The sequence below is a fragment of the Lathamus discolor genome, chromosome 4 (genome assembly GCF_037157495.1).
Source record: "Lathamus discolor isolate bLatDis1 chromosome 4, bLatDis1.hap1, whole genome shotgun sequence".
Taxonomy (NCBI): domain Eukaryota; kingdom Metazoa; phylum Chordata; class Aves; order Psittaciformes; family Psittacidae; genus Lathamus; species Lathamus discolor.
Genome location: NC_088887.1, coordinates 69072516 through 69085707, shown reverse-complemented (window position 1 = coordinate 69085707; position 13192 = coordinate 69072516). Strand labels below are relative to the sequence as shown.

General features: G+C 37.6%; 2 long non-coding RNA genes across 2 annotated transcripts in view; both read left to right on the top strand.

Annotated features, from left to right (window-relative positions):
* Positions 1-6111, top strand: part of LOC136013692 (uncharacterized) — a 42821-nt gene extending 36710 nt beyond the window's left edge. The window contains exons 3-4 of the long non-coding RNA XR_010612321.1: positions 5531-5643; positions 5793-6111. This is a non-coding gene — a long non-coding RNA (uncharacterized LOC136013692). The remainder of the gene's footprint in view (positions 1-5530; positions 5644-5792) is intronic.
* Positions 6112-7975: 1864 nt separating this feature from the next.
* On the top strand, positions 7976-12322 carry LOC136013691 (uncharacterized). The gene is made up of 2 exons (XR_010612320.1): positions 7976-8692; positions 10428-12322. It is a non-coding gene; the product is annotated as an uncharacterized LOC136013691 (long non-coding RNA).
* The last annotated feature ends 870 nt before the right edge of the window (positions 12323-13192 follow it).

Sequence of the window (13192 nt, the reverse complement as noted above, 5' to 3'; positions counted from 1 at the left end):
TTTCTCAGGAAAATTCCAAATAAACTAAAGGATTCCTGTCAATATTTGTGTAAGGAAGCATGCTGCTGCCTGATTCGGAGGCACTTCACACACATGCACAGGCACACATGCCCTCCTCCCTGCATGAAAAATTCCTGAGAAACTTTATCACAACCGCACAAAAAAAGGACACACTCAGAATTTGGTGCACTCTTTCTCATGCTAATATTTACAACATCGATCTCTTATTGTCGGTATTTCATCTACATTTCTCCCACCACTGGTCAATGGAAGGCACAGCTGCTGAAACCTCATATTGTGCAGGCAGTGTGCCTTTGTGTCTGCAGCTGGGGAGTTCTCATGTCCACAATAGCAAGTCTGAGCACACTAAATTAGGAAAGGTTATTGTTTCATTTATTGACTACACAGGTTTAAAACAGCAAGTATATCGTTTGTTTCATGTTTTATTTGTTAAGGTCATTTTCACTAAAAGCTGGGCACATGGTCACAAATACAGGGCAGCTGTACTTCCAGCCACCCCAGTAGGAAGAAAATTCCTAACATTATTGAAATGAAATTGGATGGTTGGTTGCTTTCATGTGGCACAGCCTCCCACCTGCCTTCTCCCACCCATCCATTTGTGAAGACTTACTGCAGGCTTTTTTCTCCTCTTTTTGCATCCAAGTTCCTTCCCAATAAAGTGTTTATCCTACTGTACAATCCATTTTAAGCAAAGCTGGTTTTATGGTGGAGGGGAAGACAAGTAAGTTCAATTTTTGAGCTCAGTTTCCAAATGTTTCGCTTGTGGAATGGTCTATAGAAAAAAAAAAAAAAAAGCAGCAATTTTTGCTGGAAGCAAATAGTACTTGGGAGTAACAAAAAAAGGGAGGGGAGAAAAGGGAGAAAAACCTATTTAACACTTTAGGTTATAATGGTATTCAAATATATATTTTTCTGCCATTTATTCAGTTGTGAAGGAACTCTGTGAATAATAATAGCTGCTGTCAAAGATATTTATATTTAAGAGGGTCTTTATGTAAAATCATTTTTTTTTATCAGGAGTGATTTTTCTCTAGGAGAAGTCTGCCATCTCCTAGCAACCGATATGGCTATCTTTTTTAACAGACACTGCAATAACAATGGGTGCCTAACCTTTATATGGAAGCATTTGCACATGTACAATCAGACCTCTTAGGAATTCAAACCCAGTTGTTAAAGTGCTCCAAGGGAGACACTGGTTTCTACTTTATCTACTATGCATCTCATCTAACCAAGATTTTATAATGGCAGCCATTTTAGCTGTAGCTGAATACCTCCCAACAAGCTCCAAAACTAAATCCGCAAATGATCCACACCTTAACCTTCCCCTCTCTTCTCTCACAGGAGACAAGGGGACTCACTTTACTACTTCAGTTTTATTTCCTTCTCTGTTTTTGATTGTGTCGCTCCACTTGCAGAGCCATAGCATCACTTAAACTTGCTCAGTAAAGAATTCTTTTAATTTTTAAGTCTAAAAATTTAGAGCACAAAGACCCGTACCTGCAAATGGATAACTAATTCTAGAGGTATATGACTGTAAATTAAGTATCTCTGACTCAGGGTAGGCTCTTCTTTCTCCACCTGGCTGGTTTTGGACCATGTATATACAGAAGATTTGGACAAGGGGAAAATCTGGCTAATTATAACATGACCAGGCCCATTTCAGTGATTCATACCTGTGTGCCTGAAGGCTGGTCTGAATCATGAACCACATAATGCCAGGAAGGAGCTCTGTGAAAAAAAGTGTAGCCGTGGAAAAACGTGTGTGGTACCTTAGAAGACATGAGATGTAGCTTCCAGGAGCTCAAAGTTCTCCAGCTACTGCCCAAAGGCTGTTCTGAAACATGTTTCTGTAACATGAGGGACTTTTTATAAGGGCAGGTAATGATAGGACAAGGGGTAATGGCTTTAAGCTAAAAGAGGGTAAATTTACATTAGATGTTAGGAAGAAATTCTTCCCTGTGAGGGTGGTGAAGCACTGGAACAGATTTCCTAGGGAAGCTGTGGATACCCCATCCCTGGCAGTGTTCAAGGCCAGATTGCACCGGTCTAGTGGAAGGTGCCCCTGCCTGTGGCAGGGAGTTGGAACTATGTGATCTTTTAAGGTCCCTTCCAACCCAAGCCATTCTGTAATTCTGTGTTTCAGTAGGGGGCCTACCAAATTTTTGTTGCTTTGCAGAAATAAACATAACTGTTGGCCTGGAAAGAGGGAGCAGTTGACCGAGTAAAGCTTCAAGAAATTTCCCTGATACCTGTCCTCTGTTCCTGCTCCTAGAGCTCTTATTATCTTTTTAAATATCTTGAACCATCTTTGAACAAAACATTTGAACAGCATTGGCAACAGGTATGTTGCTGGTGATACGAGCAAATGAAACAAGAGGCCATGGCTTTCCCATCAACAGCATGACAAAATCGGTAATTTCTTATCTGTATGCCACAATGAGTAAACCAGATTCAAATCAGAAAGAAAATGAGGCAGAATTACAAGTAAATAAATTAAAACTTTCCCTTGGAAGTTCTATCAATTAAGTATAGCTAAACATTGAACTTGAGCACCCCCACCCCCAAACCTCTAGCTCAGTCCCCTATTTAGGAAATTCATAGGAAGCTATTACAAATCCCCAGGTGTGATGGCAAACAGATCCTTCATTAAGCTTCAGCATCTTTCTCTGATCCCAGTTTATCCTTCTCCATTCTGCTACCAATTCCATTCAAAATGATGCTTAAGATTCATAGCCTGAAAATAAATACTTTTTTTTTTTTTTTTCATCATTTGTGGTTGACCCCAAGTTTGGTTGGAAACAAAATCATGTTATATATGCATGTTTTGGTCAAAATGTTTGAGATCTGGAATGAAAATGGAAGTAAATCCACTGTGGAAGAGATTTTGCTTTCTTGTATTACTAACAACACACTGTTATTTTCTAGTTCAAAACTGAATCTTTTACAATAAATTTGATCTGTATTCCCTTTGCTTTTTCTCTAATTTTTAGCCAGCTTCAAATTCTTGTCTTCAGATTTGGATATTCTTTCTTTAGTGGTTGAGCGTTTTTTAAAGCAACTTTCTGAATCCTTCATTTAACTCTGAATACAGAGCTTCTGTTCTCATTTTTTATATCTGTCTTCAGGCATTTCTAAGTTGATTTAGTGTGGTCTCTGCTTTTACCGCAACATTTAATGTTTTTCATTACAGATGCTCTCTCCTTTATTTCCACTGATAAGGCCCCTGTTTATGTACTACTTTGGATCACAATTTAGATGTTTCCCTATGACTTTATAAATACATATATATATATATGTGTAGATTTCAACATGTTGTTTAATGTAGCTTTCATCAGAAAGGCTGAATGCTAGGTCAGTGGAGTGTCTTGAAAATGTGCCAGTACACCAAGGGTACAGATCCAGTAGTTCTTACTTTCAAAGTACACTTTAACTTTAGGAGGTTTTTACATAAATTCTTGATGGAAAATATGTGTCCAAGAAAGAAAAAAAAAAGAAAGAAATTTTGATGTCAGGGAACTAAATAGTAGCCAGTGTTCCCTGAAAGTCTGATGTCTGTTGTTTGAGTGCTTACCTGCAAATCTTTAATTTAGTCCTACTAAGAGAACTCATTAATATTAGATGAATTTCATTCTTTACATGAGTTATAGAATAATAAAACTAGGAATGATTTGCAGTGGATAATTTACTTTTAAGGTGCATTTGACATATTTCGCTGCTTTTTCAGTTTGTGGAATACCAGCTAGTGCTTACAGGTCTCTGATAAGGACATGAGGTAAGAAAGGACGTCCTGGGTAATGGGGAGCAGCTACAGCCTCCTGGGTAACAATTCTCTGCTGTTGCTGGCAGCCATCTCATATCTTTCCTTTTAGGAACTTACCCAGTTTGATCTTAAAAGTAGTCTAGCTGCTCTCTTACTTCTCTGGAAATTAGTAAACCTTCTTTTAATTTTCCAGTCTAATCTTACCCAAGACTACACTTTTTTTTTTTTTTAATCATTCTTGAATGAACTTCTGCTTTTCAGCTTTGCTAGCTCTTTGTCTTCTCTAGTGTATACTTGTTTCTCAGCATCTGGTTTGCTAAATTAAGCAAGCCTCATCTAAATCTTTCTATTTGCCAGACCATCCTAGGAACTCTTTCTCCATGTATTCAGATTTCTTACTTTTATTATGATTTGGCTTAATTCAGCAGTGTTTTCTAACTTCAGAGACCAATCACAAGCAGTTGCTAAGTGTTTCATAATCAACATTCACTGCTGATTTGTCTCAAGTATTGTTTCTATTCATAATCTTTCTCTAAGCCTTTCTTTTTATTGTAGCTTACCTAAAATCTATTGATTTTACAGAATTCAATGGGCTGAATCCAACTTATAATAAAGGGATAGAAAATGACCTATTGTTTTCTCTTCTGGAGGTATAATACTTGCAGAATTACTAGACAAGTAAAATAAGGCAGTTTTAGAAACATTTAAAGATTTTTTGTCTGGGTCATACATATCTTGCCCAAGGTTATTCCTCTAGAAATCATCTTGGTTTTTTACAAATTTATGATAGGTGATGATTTAAAATATATACAGTCTACCCTTTGTGTCTAGGCTGTCCTATTTCTATTAAACCCTTGTTTCAGTCTTTCTGCATGTTCTTCCTGTTACCTGCTATAAAATTGCTAGGCAGCAATCGCTGGATGAATTATTGCTGACTGATTTCAATAGTATTTGGTTTTGCTTATAAAATTAACTTCTTTGCCCTGTTGCTTGCATGTTTAGCTACTCTATAATTAGCTGTTTCCTTTTCCCAAGTATTGCTACTTGATTTCAAGTTGAGTGAGTGCAGCACCTTGCAATAAATGAAAAGCTGCCAAGAGGAAATGTGGGTCCTAGTGGTGATCTTGTCATCAGTAGATCACAGACCAAGGCATGGTTCGTATTTGGTGTAAAGGGCCAGAGGGAAGGATTTGGCACTGATCTGCAAACATATGAAGTAAAAACCTAACTAAGAGAGAAAATGAGGCAGAAAGCAGTTGTGCATGTTTCTCTTCTGTGCAACACTTCTTGGTGTCTGACTTGTTATCGGTGTTGTCCTTGTTCTTTCTCCATATGTTTGCTATCATTGCTTGATGAACCAAATTATATTTTATATATTTTATCAAAAAGGCAAAGGAGAGAAGATAATTAGCTCTTTTTTTCCTGCGTAATCCAGCAAACGAGGTACCCCATAGTACCAGTGATCAAAAAAGGTTTTGATGAAGGGAAGAAGCGATTTTAAGAAAACTATTTTGTAAGTAAATGCGGAAGGTCAGACTCTGCTGGTGAGAAAATTGTAGCTTTTCCCTGCTGAAAGCAGAGGGAAAGCTGATCCTCCTATCATGGCTTGGGAAATATTGCTGTGCTGGAGCGTGCCTTCGTAGTTGGCCGGTGTGCTGAGAGCTCCCCCTCCTGTTTCATTCTACCCAAGTGCTTGCAGATCTCAACACCTCTAACTCAAATTTCTGATGTCTTTCGTTTGTTCTGCAGTATGGTATACCAGCGCAGAGAACACTTTTCAGTGCCAGTGGATTTCCACAAGCTTAAGTTGTAAGCCCAACCTAAGAGGGTAGGGAGGAAGGGATGCTGCCCAGAACTGTCAGGTACTATTCCACATACAGCCATAGTTTTCCCACACTTGACTTTGGGTTTATAGCATTAACTTTTCTTTTTCTGCTTTGTAAGATGAGGACCATAAAATTTCATCCTGTGAGGAATTTCATAAAAACAAGTTGACAATTTTATTTTTCAGGTTAAAAAAAAAAAAAGAAAGAAAAAAAAAATTCTTGGATGACCAGATTTAAGAAATTTCCCCAGCCCAGATTCAAGAAGGAGCACTATGGAACCCCATGGAAAAGCAATCTGTGTTGAGGAGGAGCAAGCTGTGACTATGAGGGAAAGTACATTAAAAAGGATTTGATACATGCTGTTGGAAATTTTCTGTTGTTACCATGCCCACAATATAGAAACTGAATTGTCTGAGCCACAGGTAATGGTAGAGAATGACATATATTTTGTGGAAAACTGCTCAATTTTGTAAACAAAAATAAAATGTATCCACAGCCACCAAATGCAGAGAGATGATCTTTGCTGCAGACTTTATTTCAAGAATGAGCAATAATATTTTTCATGAGGCTTAATACTGATATCATATAGACTCTGAATTCACAATATGGAGAACCACAGTTGGTGGTGTACATCCTTTGTAATGGCTTGATTTCACTGGGTACCTCACAGCAAATGAACAACTTCAGGGATCCTGAAAGGTTGCTAAAGGAGAAGAATTCCTATCAATCATATCAGTAATTTTTCATTTCCTTCAAGCAAAAGAAGATTCTGGAAATAACCTGCTAGTAAAGAGAAGTGATGAAAGAAACAGACACTTGCTTTTGTGGAACATTGTTCACTTTTGTGTAAGAAATGAGGGTTATGCAGTTTGAATGTCAATAGAAGGAAAATCAAGATTAAATATCTCCAAGCATATGTAACACTCACATTACTTGTGGTAAGACAACATAAAAATTTGCAAAATTTTGAAGTGCTTCATCCAACGGAAAAAAATTTTGCATCTCTTTTTGACAGAAAAAAAAAACCCATCAGAAAATGAAAAAAAAAAAAATAGTGTCTACAGAGGTACCAGTGCTTATGGTGGTTTTATTTGTACAGGGAGAATAAAGCTCCAACCATTAGGTAATACAATATTTAGGCATTGTCCTTTAAAGCTAAAAGTTAGATTGCTTTAAAAATGTATTCTGTATCATTTGATAGGACATTTCACCATTTCTCCTTTCTTCCCTTTTGTATTTTACTTTCTGATGTTCATTTACCTTTTCCTTTTATTCACAAAGATCCCTTTGCCTGCTTTTCACTGCTTTCTTGCTCTTTCGCATCCTCCCTCCAGGTTTGTCTTCTATTCTGTTTTCTCACAGTAAACACATTTATCAAAAGAAAATCGACATGAGGCAGGAGGAAAGAGGCTACAGTCATATAATCTTCCCTCTCTGTGGAAGGTACTGAAGAAAGTGCATAAGGATGAGTTTCCAAGAAGTATAACTAGGGTTCATGATGTTCCAGATTGTCTGACGTTTTATTTTTCAGGCATTTTTGCAAACCTTTTTTCCCTGATGAAGTTCTTCTGGAAAACAACTCAATTAGTTCCTCACTGTGAGTGTGAAGACAAGCTTTTCTCAGTGAATCCATGTAAAGAAAGCAAGGAGTCAAGGGTTTTGTTTCTTTTTTTTTTTTATATATTAAATTTCCAAACAGGCTCTGCTTTTCCTGTTCACCGCTGCTGTACTTTCATAGCCTTGCAAGAGATTGAGGCAACCTCTAGAAAGTTGTGGGAACGGATGGGTTGTAAAACAAGTTCTGGTGACACAAGAACTCAGCAAATCATCATCTGAGAGCTGAGACTGGGCGCCTTGGAACCAGCACCGATGTCTGGAAGGAAGCAGGGCCTCAGGAAGGATATGGTGATGCTGGGGCTTGCAAAGCACATTGTGTCTAGAACTGCAGTTGAGACATTTCATTGCTTTAAGATTGTGTTTCGGTTTTGTCTGTAGAAGGAAAGATTATACTTGCTTTAGGACTGATACTTCAGGCTTGATAGTCCGTGTGTGTTTCTGACTCCTTCATTGCTGTCAAGTAAGTATGATGCCAGTGCCTCCCAGGTGCTGGGGACCCTAAAGTCTCAGACTCTTATGAATGAAAGATCTGCTTTAAAACAACCCTATTTAAAGATAGTTACACTAGCGAATCTCACAGAAAAAAAGGTGATCACATCCTCTGAATTGTCTGGCTTTTAGGTATGTTTCCTAGAGGAAATGCTAGTGCATGAACTACTACTCTCCTTTTATGTAGTTCACCTTTTTCCTAGAACTGCAGCCTACCCACAGGCATCACCGGCTCACACACAAAAAGGAGTGTTTCTGGAGCCCACTGCTGCAAGATTGCATAATTGCTTATGCAATCTGGACAGTGGGGACAGGAGAATAAAACTCCTTCATTACCATTGTGAGTAGAATATGCAGAGGAGTTATGGCTAAATAGCAGCAGCAGCAGCCAAGGAAGCATCTGTATTTGACTGGCCATTCAAATGGATGAAAAGGAAGATTTTTTTCCCTACTTCATTAACGTAAGCAATTATGTGTTGTCTCTGCTGGTTGCTATGCGCAGATTACAGATAACTTAGGGCAGAAAACTATGAGAAGAAGGTAAGCAACTGTGTGAAATAAAGGGAGAATTATAGTGGAAGGTAGCTTTGGGAGGATGAGAAAGAGGAAAGGGAAAAAGTGAGATCATTACCCTCGAGGTTAAAGAGCAATTCAAGACCTCTTCCTATCAACCAGGATTAGGATGGTAGGGGGGATGCTCTTACATGTTGCTATTAATTTTTCAGCTTTTTTTTTTTGGTACATAATAATTCCCCATACTATTGGATACAGACTAGGCAATAAACATCCCCTATGGTTTTAAAAGCCATAATGCAGGTGATGTAACAATGACTTCTTTTCAACCGTGTGTTTTTTTGTTTAAGTCAAATGACTAAAGATACTGACCCTGGTCATGCTGACCCTGACTCCTGGTTTCTGACTGCATGATTACTGATATGAGTTCCAGTGTGATGGACCAACCCCAGCCGTGTTTCACAGGGTATGGTAGCAGTACATACTGACTTAATAATTTCCTTAAGCAATAGTCTTATTTGCTTTCTAAAAGCTTTAAATTTGTAGCATAGATTTGCATACATTTTACAAGAAATATTTTATATTTTCATTTTTATTCTTGCAATTAGTCAGTCTAAAAGTGTGTTTAGTTACTTGAAAAGTATTCCAAGCCACTTTCAGCACTACCAAACCTATACAGATTGGCAGGACAATCTCTGTGTGTTACTCAAATGGAAATACTTCATATTGAGAGTAAAGAATGACAGTATTAAGGCAGTTGGGTTAATATTTGACTACTGTCTATGTTTTCTAGCTGTAACTTGTTCTTGACATGCTGCTGTAAATCTGGGTAGACATGTATACTTTTGCAAAAATAAAAATAACGTTTTAAAATCTCTAAATTAAGCATCTAAAATAGAAAATGTCAAGCACTTGTTATGTATTCTATTTTACTTTCCCAATACAATTCACAGCAAAAGAAAAAAAAAATTGAACAGCTTTATGAATAAATTCCATAGTATTTTCCTGTATTATGGGAACAATATACATTTCTAAGAGCTCCATGCATCTGAAATTTGTCTCGGTGTGGCCCATTTATTTTAATTTGGGTCTGTCAGTAGAAAAAAAGAAGTAATTAAACTTGTGACTAGCATGGAGAAACATTTTACATCCTAACACTGTAGCTTGATACCCAGTAGTTTCTTTATATTTCTTCCAGTTGTCAGATCAAAGTCTCTCAAGTACTAGAACTCAGCCGTGCTTTGATTAATTACTTCACACAATGAATTTGCAAATGATATTTCTGAAGTGATTTATGTACTTTTTAACTTCAGTCACACACACACCCTCCCCCCATTTTGTTTGTGTTGGGTTGGGGTTTTTTTCCTTTCTATCCTGATCATACTCACTAATGTAGTCAGGCCACACCTTGGAAAAATATTCTTGAAAAATAACTCATGCTATTTTATGCTTAACAAATTGGTATAAAGAGAGGTTTCCAGTAAAGAATGAAAACTTACCTGAACAGTGCAATTAAACAGAACTATAAGAATCACTTAAATTGCAGTCACCCACCAGCACTCCTAGTCAGGACTTCAGCCTTAGTGCTTTCCACAAATACATGAAGTCCCTCCCTAAAAACTCCCAGCTGCAGGTTTTGTCTAGGCTGGGGTTTTGTTCGAGATAGGGCTATTGGAATAGCTGAGCTAAGGCAACCTTTAAAATACATGTTCAAACCAAACATTTGGTTACTGTAGTTAGACACTGGTAAATAGTATTTAGGGAAGTAATAACTTGCCTGCACCAGTGATGTGCTTGTCTGGGCAAAGTTTAATATTTACATTTCTGGTTTCATTGTACAATCTCACATGGCATACTGCTGTTCATGTTCAAACCATTTGCATTACATAGTGGTGTCTAATCTGTGTTTGGTGGTATTGTGTTTATATATTTAAATATCCATGCCTTTCCTAAGACTTGATCTGACAAGCTTCTGAAGGAGTGCTATGAGCCTATTTCTCTCATTACTCCTATCTGATACCCTTAGCTCTGAATGTTTGAATATGGTACCTTTTGTATCCTTTAGAAGTCATTTTCATCTAGACGCCGTTTTGTTCTTTACTCTGATATGAACTGAACTAGGACGCAGGTGGACCAGAAGGGTCCTGATTGCAGATGTGTGACTGGGATACTGACCCAAATACTTCTGTTCCTTCCAACAGCTGCAAAGTAATTGTTTCGTCCATCCATATAGGAAACTGCACAGAGTGAAATGGGCTGAAGTCTTGCAGATTGGAAGTATTCATTCACTCACTGGCTTCCCTTTAAAGTATGCTAATAGCTCTCCGTCAGACAAGATCCAGCTATGGCTTGGGGGACAGTTCACTTTGAAGGCCCCTCATTATAGGGAAAGTAGACAAGATTTCAATAACTTGGTCATTTGACACTGCTGACAAGATTTTCACTCTCAAACACCTGAAATGCGTTCATATCATGCCCCAGGACCTGCAACAACTTCCTTTGTATGTGACATACAGCTGCTGTACTGGTGGGTAGAATTGTTGATCTCACAATATTTTAAACTCTGAACTGGAAAAAAACATGCACACAAAAAATACTGTGTTCTAGGGCCACCAAAATGCAGGAGAAGGGAGACCCATGGGGAATGCCATGCTGTGTGGATGAGGCCAGTCTACTGTAGATGGGGACAGCCAAGAAATGTGTGTGAAGGCACACTGCAGCAGCTGCTCAGGGGTGAATGATTGTTCCCTGGGACAGATGCACTTAGCCATGTAGGTATAACAAGCTGTCTAGCTCAGAGTCGTGTCTCCAATGACAGCTTGAAGTGGAGGCATGAGGTAATGTGTATGCATTTTAATAAAATTTGGAGTGATACTTCTCCTTGTATGCATTCCCTGTCCTAGTTTGCTTGTGCTTTCTACCTTCAATTTTAAATAGACCTATCACCTCTGGGGCTGACCTTGGACATTGGTAGACAGGTCTATTTCTCTTTGTTAGGAAATATTTTTTCAGATAAATTATTCTGGTCTTTCTGAAACTTTGTGATATCCTAAAATGTTGTAGGAGTTTCAGAAGACTGAAACCTTTTATGACTCCTGTAAATATAGTTTGCTATTACATTGGCATTTTTTCTACTGAAATGCTAATTTCACCTAAAAAATTAACTTGGACAACCAATAAGGAGGGTACATGTATACCTTTACAGACTGCTTAATTTGGTCACTAGAAGGTAAGCAGAGGAATTGCAGTTTCTTTAGTTTAAGTCTTGCCATTGCCTTATTTAATACTGCGCTCATGGCACTTCATTTTAAAACTTCATTTTAACATTAACATGGGCTCAGCCTGTGCACAGCTGCACAATGTCACTGTAACACAGGGCACAGCATTGCCTCCATTTTTGAAAAAGCAAACCCAGCTGACTCAGATGAAATGCCCATGGTCATGAAAACAACCCTACACATGCAGGACGTTTCTCATGACTCTCTTGAGAGGTACAAAAAATACAGCACATGGGATTGTTTCTATTTCTAGGCCCAAAATCAAGAAATGTCAGCAAGCTAAGTGACAGCTTTACATGAAATAATGGAGTCATAGGAGGGATCCTTAAAAAAAGAATAGGTTGATTTTTACATAGAGGCCCTTATGAAAATTCTTTGTGAAAAGAAAATTAGTGTCTCCATTTCTGGGTTGAGAGTTGAGAAACTGGTGGAGCTAGCATAGTAATAAGGCATTTTAGAATGTCTATTATTAGAATATCAACGCATCTTGTGTATTGAAGCAACAAATCCAAGTGTGAAGTTCTTCAGACATGTAACAAGTATCTCAAAAGACTCCTATCATTGTAGAATAAATCAAATAATACATTCCTGGAAGGACGTCATGTTTCTTAAAGTAGGATTCATTCATTCTGTGTTTTGTTTTTTTTCCATATTTATATGTATCTATGACAACAGGGGGGTTGGAACTAGATGATCTTAAGGTCTTTTCCAACCCTACCTATTCTATGATTCTGTGATTCTATGATCTTTGTAAAGGGTCTGCTGGAATACTTGAAATATACTTCCTCATAAATAAAAATTAAAAGGTTAAAAATAAATTATTTCTTTGCATCTGTTATTACCTTTGTGTGTGTAAATTCCCCTCTTTCTTGTCAAATACTGTCAAATCTACCTAAACATATTTTACTTTCTCACCCTAGTACCCCCAATAGCCTGGTAGACATTTTGCAGTAGTTTAGCACTTTGTATATTTTGTATAATTTATGTTATTATCCCCTTTCAGTTTGTATGTTCCTTCTTAAAAAAGGAAATGTGTATAATAAATGAAGGAAAAAACCCCATCCTGAAACAATGAGAATAAACTATCCTCCCCCCCCCCAATCTTCATGTGTAACTCATAGTGATGTTTGATCTAGAAAAATAAAAGAACAGTGGCAGAAAAAACATTTCTGTGGCCGATCACATTACAGTAAGGAATTCTTATTGCTTGCATCACCATTGGCACTGACATTAAGACTTGGATTCAAAGAATACATGTCCTCAGTCTTAGCAGCTAAAGTTCTTTTCCTGCCAAAGAGGTGTTAGCTCAACTTTTACACATCCTGGTTTGTCTCACGACTGTAGCATGTAAGGTTACACGCACATGTAAACCTCTGAGTATTATTTTTTGATGGTGAGAATGTCTTTTAAAAATTTTCAGCACGTAAAATTAAGTTCTCAAATCAATCTCCTCCAAACTGGGGTGTGTTAAACCCAAATTAGAGCTAGCTATCTCCAACATGTGTTTATAATCTGTTGAATTAATAGATATTTATTCTCCTCAATAAAATTTTCTCTCTTACGTTCCTATCAGAAGAAAGTCTGTTGGGATGCCTATTATCCTCGATTGATTTATTTACTTCTTTACTTATTCAAACTAGATAATATTTCTTTTCAAACACTGCCTACTTTGTTGTTGTTGTTTTTTA